Source organism: Chelmon rostratus, chromosome 18 (assembly GCF_017976325.1).
Source record: "Chelmon rostratus isolate fCheRos1 chromosome 18, fCheRos1.pri, whole genome shotgun sequence".
In the NCBI taxonomy this organism is placed as follows: Eukaryota; Metazoa; Chordata; class Actinopteri; order Chaetodontiformes; family Chaetodontidae; genus Chelmon; species Chelmon rostratus.
In genome coordinates, this window is record NC_055675.1 from 12,994,042 (window position 1) to 13,006,840 (window position 12,799).

At 41.8% G+C, this 12,799-nt stretch overlaps 1 protein-coding gene across 1 annotated transcript in view; it reads left to right on the forward strand.

The window, feature by feature from the left end:
- nhsl1b (NHS-like 1b) overlaps positions 1–12,799 on the forward strand; it is a 104,055-nt gene that overhangs the window by 729 nt on the left and 90,527 nt on the right. The window lies entirely within an intron of this gene.

The following is a 12,799-nucleotide window of genomic DNA, read 5'->3' on the forward strand; positions in this document are numbered from 1 at the left end:
TAGAATATAAAAGCAAGTTTTCATTTCAGAAGTCTGGCTTTGAATTGTATGTATCTGGAGATGTGTCTTTCTTCACTGTCATAGCAACATAATCGCTGGTGTGGAGAGATGCTGGTCAGAGCCAAGGTGACTGTCACATTTTGTCCATTTGAAGGAACCAATGACCAGAGTCTCCTGGGCTCATGGCTTTGTCTGTCTCAAGTGTGTTGACTTATGTTAATAGGGATGTTGAGTCCTGTCAGAAATGATAGATCTCTCTCAGTGCAGTCGCCATCTGTGTTTTAGGTCTTCAAAGGACACCATGATCACAGGGGGGCTTACAACGCTTTTCTTCTTGCCATTTTGTACATGTAAACAAAGTTGGTCAACTCAAAGATAAATGGGAAATCAATTTCCTCTGCTGCAGCCCACGTTATCTTCAGTTGTTTTTTTGAATTGTTTTTGCTACCCTGTTGTCTTACTCGCAGCGGTTATATATTAACTCAGACTTTGACTCATACTATGGCGACAGTGCCAGCTCAAAAAGATTGATACGGCTGTCATTTGGTCTGTTCCAATACAGACCTGCAGTAGAGCCTTTGAGTTGCTCTGCTAGTTCAGACCCCTGTTTCCTATTTAATAGGTTGTTATGGGGCACTGTATATAAACATAGTAGTTAAGGGATCATGTTTCCCATTGATTCGCTGTATGGCTTCTTTGTTTTGTGTAATTTGCCTCAGAAACATGTTGCAAAGTAGGATTCAGAGGACGAGCCCAAGTTCCTCTGAGCTTTGATGAAGTAGGAGGATTTTAAGTTCTGAGTCATGAGCTTTTGTTTCCTTTTTACTGTCTTTCTTCCTATCTATTCACCCTGTGTTGTGTCTGACTGTGACTCACTCTCTCTCACTCTGTCTCCCTCTCACATACACGCACACACACATTCAAAAACTGGTTGCAGGGAAATGATAAGCTGAGCAGACAGTTCCCAGACACACGCACACGCAAGCTGTGTTTAGGGGGTACCTGCGACATGACAGCCACCAGACATTTAACCAAACCCCAGTGCTATTGCTTGGCATGACTCCACTGCTGTTATTATCTGTACCTGTTGAAGTTTTCATGCTTTCCGAGGTGGAGCTGGGAGTTCCTTCTTAAAGCTTAGTTCCATTTAGGCCATACACTCAGTGAATGAGTGGAAGTGTGAGAGAGTAGACAGGAATGCGGTGTGTTACTGAGGGATCTGTTGTTGCGAGCTCCCACATAGCCCCAAGGCCAACAGTGGATGTACAGAAGCACTGAATTCAGATTAATAATGCTAACTCTTTCCACACAAACACCTGTCTTTAAAATATGTATTCCTTCTGTTGCCCTCCAGCATTACTCCAGGAGGCGAGTAATGGATTTGAATAGGTCATCATACAGAACAGCTGGTGGAGTTGTTTTGAGTGGGTATTTGAATGAAAATGAATATATGATGCAGAAACAACTCATCCACCGACAGATAATATTGTTTTGCAGCTTTCGCTTACTCAGTGTTTTCCACTGTAGTAATAAAAAACACCTGACTGCTTCTTGTAGTTTTAACCTTAAATTTGATGAGATCAGGCATTTGACCGGCTCCCAAAGGGAGTTTGCATGTAAGCATCTAACTGTTACCGCTCACTCTGTTGTCTTCAACTACTGTTGGTCAGGATTCCTACTCTAACCTCAGGTCAGAGATGGATCATATTACTGGTGAGGGGCAAAGAGAGGGGCCCCTGTGTGCTGGGGCACTGACACTGAGGGAAGGGTGTTGTGACTGTGTGTGTGTGTGTGCGCGTGTGTGTGTAGTGTCTCGTTTTGCTGTTTGGACGCCGTGCAGTAAATCATCAGGGCCGGTTTAAACAGGGACATGATAGGCAAATGGGATCCTCAGTGTGTATTTTGACTGTCTCATGCCACTGTTCCATCCATTTGTGCAGAGGTGTACTGATCACCAGGTTGGAGGTCATTTACTCCGGCCTCAGAGGGGAACACCTGACACTCCAGAGTCCAGAGTTTAAGCAAAGTCTGGTTTGGCTGACTTGGGTTTCTGCTGTAGGCCAACAAGGGTCAGCTCAGCTCAGCTGTGGCTGTCATCTACTATTGGCAGCAGTTGCACGTTGTTTGACAAACCATAACCGTTTGCTATTGTTGGATAGACAATACATTTCACACTTCACACAGTGCTACTGCCACACCCTGATCAATTAATGACATTCAGACGACTGAGACAATGACAGGACAATTTAGACAGACACACACAGAAACAAGGGTACACTGTGTACAGTCCCAAGGTGCACCCATGGTAACGTCATGCTGTCTGTGACTATGAGAGGAGGATTGTAGGCACTGACGAACATTTGCAGCTACGAGGATAAGGTTTGTGGTGAAAATTTTCAAATCAAACAACTTTGTCTGCTTAAGAACTAACAGGACTCATAGAAAATGTTATACTATAACTCATGCTAAAGTTAAATAGCTTTCATGAATAATTTATTATCATTTCATGTCCGACTGTGTGAGAAGGGTCTGAGAAAGTCTTGGGCCCAGTGGATGCCAGACAGTATGATACAGTATTTGAAACATCAGACTGTGTAATGAAAGCTTGTTGAATCACAGAGCTACAATTTAAATAAAAAAAAACAACAATTTGCGTCATCCATTGTGGGCACTCTAATGTTTTGAAAGTAGCACAACACTAAACAAGCATTGACCATAGTGTTGACTTATATACACAGAAAAAAGGAGGAGCTGGAGGAAGAAAGTATGGGAAAAGAGGGCATGAAGGCAGATTTTGCAAAGTGAATTTGAAGAAAATAATGTGCGAAGGAGTAGCATTATGCTGGATTACCAGGGTATTATGCATTGTTTTATGTCATATTCTGATTTACACATGTGTTGTAGCAACAGTCACAAAGGGTGATTTTGGTCCTAGATGTCTGACACAAGCCAGACTTCTGACACTGCCAGAATTATGATGCAGCCTGATTTTGATTTCCAAAGCTTACAAACCAAGACCACTGCTTTTTATTGCCGATCAGAGATTTAACCACGTTTGTCTCAAAATTGTTCAAAAAAATTCTGGGACAGGCCAAAATTCCACAGTGCAAAGGGCCTTTAATGGGGGACTTCTTAGCCTAAGCCAGTGACATGTCACAACTCTGATTTTTAAGTGAAGTGTGTTAAACACCAAGTCCCCTCTGCCAAATATAGCACTGGGTTGAATAGGGAGTACGCTATTTTAATGTGGAAAGTAGGTCAACTAGTGAAGGTTAATTGGAGTTAGAAGAGACTTAGGGCCTCCCTGTCAGATATATTGATGCCCATGAGCTACCTGCTGCTATAGGGCTCTGAAATAGAGACACATAAACACAAATTGAGCAAGAGAAGCCAATTTGGATTGGACACATGTTTCTGTGCTGATGTCCACAGTCAATCCTTCTCTCAAAGACACTCATGCAAAATGCCTCTGCATTCCTCCCCACATCCTTGTTATTTATAGATGTATGTCTTTGCCCAGTGATCTGTCTTCTGTAGCATGCTATCATGTTTAGCATGTGTTGCTATGGTCAAGTGCTACTCAAGGACCTGTGTGTGCATGGGCACATACACACTTGGCTTGTTTGTTGATGGACATTTTGGCTCAGGCTGCCAGCCCACTGGCCACGAGTGTTTGTATATAGAAGTTCCACCCAGTAGTGACCATAACGACAGTGAAACTAAACAGATTGGATGAGATCCAAGTTGTGTCCCTTATTACATGACAAAGAATAACGAAGTGCAGTCATGCCTACATAAACTAACTGCTGTGTATCATGTTTTAACTGTCTTCTATTTTTCCTGTTTGACACACACACACACACACACACACACACACACACACACACACACACACACACACACACATGCATGGCCATGAACACACACATGTCCACAGTTTATCGCACCTCAGTTCCTTCTAGTCACTATTCACTCTGGCCTGCCATGGTCCCCTCCATTCATTGATAGAGAGCAGTCATTACGCAGCCAGAATCCACAAGTCAGTTCCCACAGGGTTCATTCCAGTGAAAGCAGGCTGGCCTGGTTCTAGAGGTTGACCTGGTCTCATGGGGAACAAAAAAGACGGGTCGGGAGGCACAGAGACAGAGGAAGAAGTGAGAGAAAAATAGGGAAAAAGACTGGGAAAGGGCTGTAGCTTTCCAGGAAATGGAGGGATATTGCCATTGAGCTGCGTCTGACTTGGACTGTGTGAATGTGTGTGTATACATGCAGCCGCCCTCTCTCACGCCTTTGTGCAGACTACCCAGGATGTAGTTGCAGCTCTGGCTCGGGCACAGAGGAGTGTGAGGGAGTGAAAATACAAGGGAGAGATGACTGATGAATGCAAGTCTTGTTCTTAAACCTCTCATGTGTATTTCTCTTTTTGTATGTATATGCACTTGTCAGCAGTCTGTCATTGTTGCCATACAGTACTTGCTGATTTTCACATGTAATATCCCAACTCCAGCTGCCTCTACTCAGTGCTGTCTGACAGTTCTTCTGCTAAATAAAACTAAATCTGTCGGAGACGGATTTGCTCTTGATGGTATGAGACAGAAAAGTTAATAAGGAAATGGCTAAATTTAGAGGTGTGTGTGTGTGTGACTGTGTTTAAGCCCTGGTTTGAGCAGTGTGTGTTAAGCCTGTGTGGACTGCTAGGAAGGCAGTGAATACCAGATGACTCTAATGTATACGCCAGTTTATTTTATCAGTTATTTCATGCCATGCTCATCTGTTTTTCCCATTTCATTGTTAGTTAATGGCTCTATTGGCTCTATTCAGTGCTGAATGTATCATGGAATATTACTTGCCATGAAAGAACAGATGCTGCTTTTTGATCTGTACCTCTGCTGTCTAAACTTCTTGGCCACTAAGAACACCCTTGAACCGGTGGTGCACGGCTCAGACATGGTTTGCCCTACACAGCATAAAGTCTCTAAAGATTTAATCATGGCTGTCCCCACACACAAACACACACACACACACAAACACACGTGCCACGTTCACACACTCAGAGGAGCCAGATGCAGGGCTTGCAGGTTGGCAACTTGGCAGTTGTGGGTGCTGCAGGGTAATCCAGGGTTTAACCAGCCAGCGGGGAGATGAGCAAGATTTAATTCCCACTGTCACGACCTGTGCATGGAGGAGGATCCAGAGATGGACACCCCTCCATTTCTTGGATGGTTACACGTTTGTAAATGCATGCATATGCACACAAACATACATTTTTTTGGAATTTTATTTATAATTGATTGACACACTTTCCTCATTACTAATTTCACTTCTTGAACACACACTTGGTACAGCAGCTGTCAGTGTGTCCTCCTTTCTTTCCCTGGCTGAACCACCAGCAAAACCCTTTATGCCTTATTGAATCACAGAGCTAAAGTATCCTAGAATAATTTATCAAGTTTCTACATGTTAGTCGTAGCACTGCAGGAATATTGAATATATAATGTACAGTATATGCATATTTCTTTGTATTTGCTTGTGGGTTTGACATTGCATTACAACTGATTTATTCCAGAACTGTACACATTGAAGAAAGGTGCAGTTGAAGAATGCATTTGCAGAGTTCAAGCCGAGTTCATAGTCCTGATTTTACACAACTATTGTTTTGGACAAAAAGTATCAGCAACAGCCAGATGTTCAGGTCCAGTTGTATTTCCTCTGGAGAGTCAAACAAGCTGAACTGACAGCAGCGCTTAGGTGAAATCTGTTGAGAACAGATGAGCCTGTTCTCTGCTTTGTTCCCCTACGTTTGACTGGGCAAATTAAAAAGAACCAAATGTACCTTTGAAAGGATTGTATATTCTAACACAACATCTGACAAAACACTTTCACAGCTTACGTTTAGTTTACATATGTGGCTGTTTATCTAAGTCTGTGCACAGATGTGACATGATGCCTCAGCATATTCCATTGTCAGTCACTCTCCCTCTCCCTTTTGCCTCAGCTTTCCCTCCCTCCTTCCTCTGTTTTAAACTCTCTTCCTCTCTCCCCTCTCCCTGTCCTATATTTCTCTCCCTTTCTCTCTTCCTGTTGTTTCATATGGCTCCCAGACCTTTCCTCTCTCATCTCTGTCCATCCTCTGCACTTTGATGTCAGCCCTCATACTGCCACGCTGACCACAACAAAGTCAAGGCCCCTGCTCGCACTTCATCTTTGCCTCACTCTTTGTTTCACTTTTAATACGTGTTTTTGTCTTGCTCTATACATCTCTTTTCTCTCTTTCTTTCTACCTTTTTACTCTTCCTCCATCTATGCTTTTTTACCTCTTTGTCAGGGAGGACCTTGTTGTTACAGCTCCAGTTATGTGCTAAGGTGCCCTGAGGATTGATCATAAACCTCTCTTCTCCTTACATGTGTACTCTATCCATATACTGTAATTACTTACCCATCACAGCCTAGTGAGTGTGATTACCCAGACTGAGGTTTTACTCCAATGAACTTATTATCATAGTTCACAGTAGCCCACTTTCGTAAGTAAAATTTGGTAGATTATGAATATGTACTAGTCTGCGCATATTTGATCACTCAGTCAATGAAGGGATACAGAGATGCTGTTGGTGTCTTGTTTTTCAAGGAAGTACAAGGAAGGCCAGAGAGAGCTGAGTAGGGCAGCTGCAGTCTGCAACTGCTTGTAGATAAAGCCTTGTAATGTAACAATGAGAGACAACACAATATTTATGAGTAATGTATGTCAGTTTAAATCCACAGAAGTCTACAATAAAGGCCTATTGGTACCACTAAAAATCAAATATGTGCCTTTGTCCCTTAGCCAGCTCTCAGGTGTTTACTCTTGGCCAATTTATTGCACTTTGGATACCTGCAAAAAGAGCTTTCAACTGTTGTACCACACATGGCAGCATTATTATTATCATATTATTCAGCAGTAGGTTGTAAACATTGCCTGTAGCAGTGCTTTGCACAATTGTTGGAACAGTCGGGAACTGCCGTAATTAATTTCAAGGTGCAGAATGATCAGATCAGCACTGTTTCATTTGATCTATTTCTTGTTCAGATAATGTCACTTAATGATTGCCAGCTAGCTAATGATGATCTAGTTAAAATCACTGGCTGATGTTCACACGACAGCATCCTCACAGCCATTTAGATGGAGACTCTGTAATTTAGGTCACGCCGGCATTGAGACACGCAACTCTTCTTTTTCCCAGCTGTTTTCAACCAGCTTTCGTTCTGTGGTCTCTATGATAGAGGTTGTTTGCATCTGTGTGAATGTGATGCTCATTGTCACACTGAGAGCCTCTTGCTTTGTTGTGCATTCCTTGTCAGCCAACAAACTTATGACTTATTTTTATAAACTTTTCAGATTTACCCTGTTTCCTTTAGTGCCTGTGCCACCTGCTAATTGTATGTTTAGGGTTTTCATGACAGTTATCCTCTGAACCTACAACACAATGGCAGCTACTGTATGGTTGATATTGATATACCCCTTTCACACAAACAAACATCTTGGGAAAAACCCATGTTTGCAGTTGTTATAAATGGGTTCGGTGAAGGGTGTCACAGGGTTGCAACATGGGTGGTTAAAATAACTACAGCATAACTGTACTATAGCAAACCTGTTGAAATGTTTCATAACTTTTCATTAGGTGACAGAATAAACAAAAGAAATCCTGTAAAGCTACGCAACAACCACTTTAAATGGCAGCAAAATATAGGATTGAAGACATCCTGTCTAATATTACAGTTTAGCAGTGATGTGTGTGGCAGGTGGACAGACAGATAGCCAGGCAAACACACATCCATACAGTACATAATGACATTCTGCAGCAGGTGGGAGCTCGTCTTACAGGAACATAAAGGCTATTGTTATCATCTGCATCTGCACTTTACTGCACTCATGGCCTGGAAACACAGTGTACACGCTCACACAGGCACACATGCACCCGGACTCTGTGACCGCCTCAGGAAAAATAAACAGGGATTTTCTGCCACATCTGTCACTTGTGCCACTTAACCAACACACACATGGAAACATACAGACGCACACGCCCATGCACACAAATGCATTGAGTGGAAGGTCCTGTAGCCATTGTCATTCACATTAGAAGCTGTAGAAATATAGCGGCTTTCTCATCTCAGCAGGCAGCAAATCAAACTGGAAATATCAATATAAACCTGCAGAATATAGAGTGCAGTGAGCCAGAGCTTTATCTGGATCAGTTTTGAAGGCTGAACGAAACAAGCAACAGTTCAATTTGTGATCAAACTGAATATTTGCTCTTAAAAACTGCTCATGGGAAGATGAGTCGTTTGGCCGGAGCTATATTTGTATTGGCAGATGATTCCTTAGAAACAGCTGTCTGTTGTCTCGTTTCAGGCATATTTTTAGTGTTGTAAACACGAGACAACTTGGATTTTGTCAGCTGAATAAACAAGCTGAGTGACAAGTGTGTGATCAAGGTTTCGTCTTAACCAAGCAGACACAATATTTGATATTTGAGGGACGACATAGAATTTGTTTATTCTATTGTGTGAATGGTGAAACACTTGATTCTGCCAATTATGTGATGGAAAAATCCCAGATTTGAGTGGGTTGGATGCATGTGTCTGCTATCAGTAATTTTAGTGTAGCTGGTGGTGGTGTGAGGCAGGTTATTGTGCCACGGTTGTGTGAGCCTTGTGCTTATCATTGCCCCAGTGACTGTTGGAAGACAGAGTGGTCACTACGAGGGTTGGAGATTACCACCAGCACCAAATGCTCCTTACATTACAATGTAGTTTGTAAGATTCTTTACTTTCGTCAGTACCCACCTACAACCCAATAACTGATTGACATTATAATGAACTATAATGATCCAATCTTAAAGTTTTGGTGAATTTTGAATAAATGGGGCACTTGTTTCTGTTTCAAAATGCTCTATTTCCTGTCTTGGTCACCGCCCTCCCCATGTGTGTTTGTGTCAAAGAATGGTGACACCAATCTGTTGTCCTCAGTTCCTGCCAACGGTCAAAGGGTCCATTGTCAGCATGTTGACCTAATTTGTTATATATGCTTTGTATACATATCCCACCATGCTGCAGAACTGTGCTATGTATGCATAACGCATACAGTACATGCATGCATGCAGTATACAGTATGTGGCTTTGGCCGTTTCAGATTTGTCTTGCACTTGTTAAAGTCAATGCAGTTCTGTGCCACTTTATATTCATTTACCAGTTACCTGCTTACCTTTTTATCAGACATATTCTAAAAGCCGGTCTTGATCAACAGTCCCACAATTAAATATAAAAAGTTTGGTGAGCTTGATTTTACACTGTACATTAAGAGAAACGAAGTTTAGTAGAATATGTGAAGAACATCCTCACTCAGTAAAGCCTTTCTGATCTTTTGTTGGCTCTGCCTTTGGCCTCTAACTAAAGAGAATTTACAGTAAAGTAATTAAAGGAATAAGATGCAAATATGCATGTTACCTGATGGACATTGGCATCACACTGTGTGCCTCACCTGAGTTTGAGCTGTTCTCTGGTGTGCCTTTTTTTTTGTTTTCGTAGCCAAGCCTACCAATACAGTGTGATAATTGTTTCACAAACGAAATCTGCCAGTGCAGATGGATGCTTACAACTATCTGGTTGTAAAATTGTCTTTATTTCAGCAACCTGCTCATTCATCAGACCTGCTAATGTCTGTCTTTCTCTCTACTGCAGAGTCAATAAGACTCATGAGGCTAAAAATAAAAGACTGATTGTCCTCCTTGTCTTTGCCTGGCTGTCTTGCACCCCCCCTCTTTTGTTTAGTCACTCTTGATTCAGTTTAGAAAATTAACTTTGGAAATAAAAGAATTTCCAAAATGTGTAGTTTCTCTGTAAATTCTCTCTGTTTCTTCTCTTTGCGGCTGTGTGTTTGGTTTGGACATCTCAGCCTGCAGCTGGACACTGACACAGTTTGAAGAAATGTAGCACATGTTTTTTAGTGCATATGCACCCATACAGAGAGTTTGAGACGATTTGTTTTACTGTGCTAATTAGTCAGTTACTCAAAACAAATAGGCCATAATTTGGTGCTCTTGTCTGTTTCTCCCTTGCCTGAATCAGATTTTTTGGCTGATCATCCATCTTTCTCTCTCTCCCTGCAACGCTGCATGCTGTGTGCATGTGTGTGTCTGAGAAAGCGTCTGTCACTGTGAAGTATGACATACTCTGCACAGGAATCCCCACTGACTACTGAATCTTCCTCTGTAGCAGCTCTAGCTGTCCGCCGCATCCACAGAGACCTCATTGTGTGTGTTTTTGTGTGTATGTGCATGTACATGTACATGTGTGCACTTAAACCTGCTTTCCCCCCTTAAAGCTTCCATCTATCAGTGTTTTCCCTGATACACAGGCTACTACTGCTCAAGTGCTATTTACATGGGCTGTTCCTGTCTGTGTGGGCTATCATGTTGGCCAGCCCACATTAAGTCTCAAGGGTTATGTAAGAGTAAAACAATGATAACATGTTTCTCTGTCCTCTTTCCTTTCCTTGACATTTATTTACCAATGTTCCATGTTTTATTTCTCTTACATTTCCCCCCCCTTTTTCCTCCCTTTTTCATATGTCCCCCATCCTATCTCATGGTTTCTTCCTCACTCTTGGCCCCTGTCATCTATTTCTCCATCCCCATATGCTTCACACTGTCATTTTTCTTCTATAAACATATGAATCACTGACAAGCCTCAAGTTTTCATAAGGTTTTACTCTTTCCCTCTCGTCGGTATTGCGTAAAAGCAGTGCAAACAAATCCAGACCACTTGTTGTGTTATCTCCATCTCCTCTACAGCATGCTGAATGCACACATACACAGTGACACAACGCGCACACACACACACACACACACACACACACACACACACAGTGCAAAGGTAACGCTAGTGCTTTTATGATGGTGTTGCAGTCTATTAAACATGAAAGTTGCCTGAAGGAAAAAATAAGTTCAAGGACTGGTTGTAGCATGAACACACACACATGCACGCGAGTCGGCAAGTAGCCTTGAAGCGGTGCTGTGTGATAATAATTATGCTTTTCAATACATGTCATGACTCTATCTGTCAAAACTCATAATAAAATAACTAGACTTGGGGTCACACTAATGTCATTCAAGGAGCTATAAAGTCAACTTCCACAATTCGCAACAGCAAAAATTGCACTGACAAAATAAAGAGAGACTGAAGAAAAAGAGACACTGTGCTGCAGTACTGCAGATGTTACAACATTGGTTTATTAATAACATATTGCTAGAGAGTACATCATTAGCTGATACATTTTTTTTGTTTTTTGTTCCTTATTTGTGCGGGTCAGCTATTGAATAATGCACCTTAAATGTTTGCCTTAATGTCACACACACACACACACACACACACACCACACACACATATCTATGCACTCAGTTTGTAATCCTACACATCTGTATGTTACAATGCTCTCTGAAACACCCAGCTGTTTTGTACGTGTGTGTGTGTGTGTGTGTGTGTGTGTGTATATGTGTGTGGGCACAAGACCATGTGTGTGGGTTTTTGTGTTCAAAAGAACAAGAGAGCACATTTAGAGGCCCTCCCATGCCACACAGTGAGAGGGGATTTTCGGAGTCAGTGATGGGGATTATGAGGAATATGATTTCATACGGCTACAGAATGGTTAATCTCTTTAAGCCCTGCTGAAGTCTGCACGCCCATTCCTGTAACTGCCCAATAATGGAGGCAACAGAAGAAGGTACGCTGGGAAACAACCTGTGCGTGTGTGTTTGTACATGTGTCTTACCTGTTGGTTTATAAGTAAGATGGGTGTGGAGACACGTAATTTTGGATATCAGCAATTACTTGCCTGTTACGTGAATGTTGACATTTGCACTTGTGCTATAATATCAAAGTGAGTCATTTCAATCCACGTTCCATTGATGTGCTGCGAGCGAGTGCTGCTCGTGTATCATGGCCGTATAGCTGCTGCTGCTGTTGGCCTCACCTTTCTTCTGTCCTAGATGTTGAGGTTTGCAGATTATAAGTATAAACCTGCCTTTTTTCTGCCCAAAACTAATTGTGACTCTTCTGCTCTGAGTGCCTTTCTCAGAGTATTTCAGTGATGGTTGTTTAGGGAGTGAAAGTGTGGGAATTTGAATGGTCCAACCTTTTTGTCACAAACCTGCGTGTCTACTCTTTAGGCTGCTGCCAACTTGTGTGCACGTGTATTGACCCAGCTGTGTTTTTGACCTTCTCGTTCTGTGTGCGTGTGGAAGGAGACCGAGGGTGTGTGTGCTTGAGTGATTGAAGAAAACTATGACCATTATAGCTGTTTGATTAGGTGTGTTCCTTAGCCCAAGGTGTTTTTTAATAAAAGGTTTCAGATACCCATTGATGTTGGTTCAACAAAGCTTTCAGTGTGTGGCCACTACTTGTCCGTGCATTCATTTTTTTCATTAAGAGGTGGAAGTTTTATTCCATTCAGCATCTTATAATAGATTCAAACCTTGCAGACTTTTATACAGTATAGTTGCGACTTAAACCACTGCACCATCTGCTCAGCTCTCTTGTCTGCTAATAGAGAACCTGTGGAAAAGTGTTGAGACTTTTGTAATTGTCAAATTACATGGTAGCAAACATTTCTGTCAAATGTAGTTAACAGAGCAATAAAGCACAAAAACAGTATTAACTAAGGCTACAGTTAATTATTAATTTTAATATTGATTAATCTGCTGATTATTTTCTTGATTAATTTCTATATAATTATGAAATTGTTATAATTTCTTGAAGCCAATGTTCA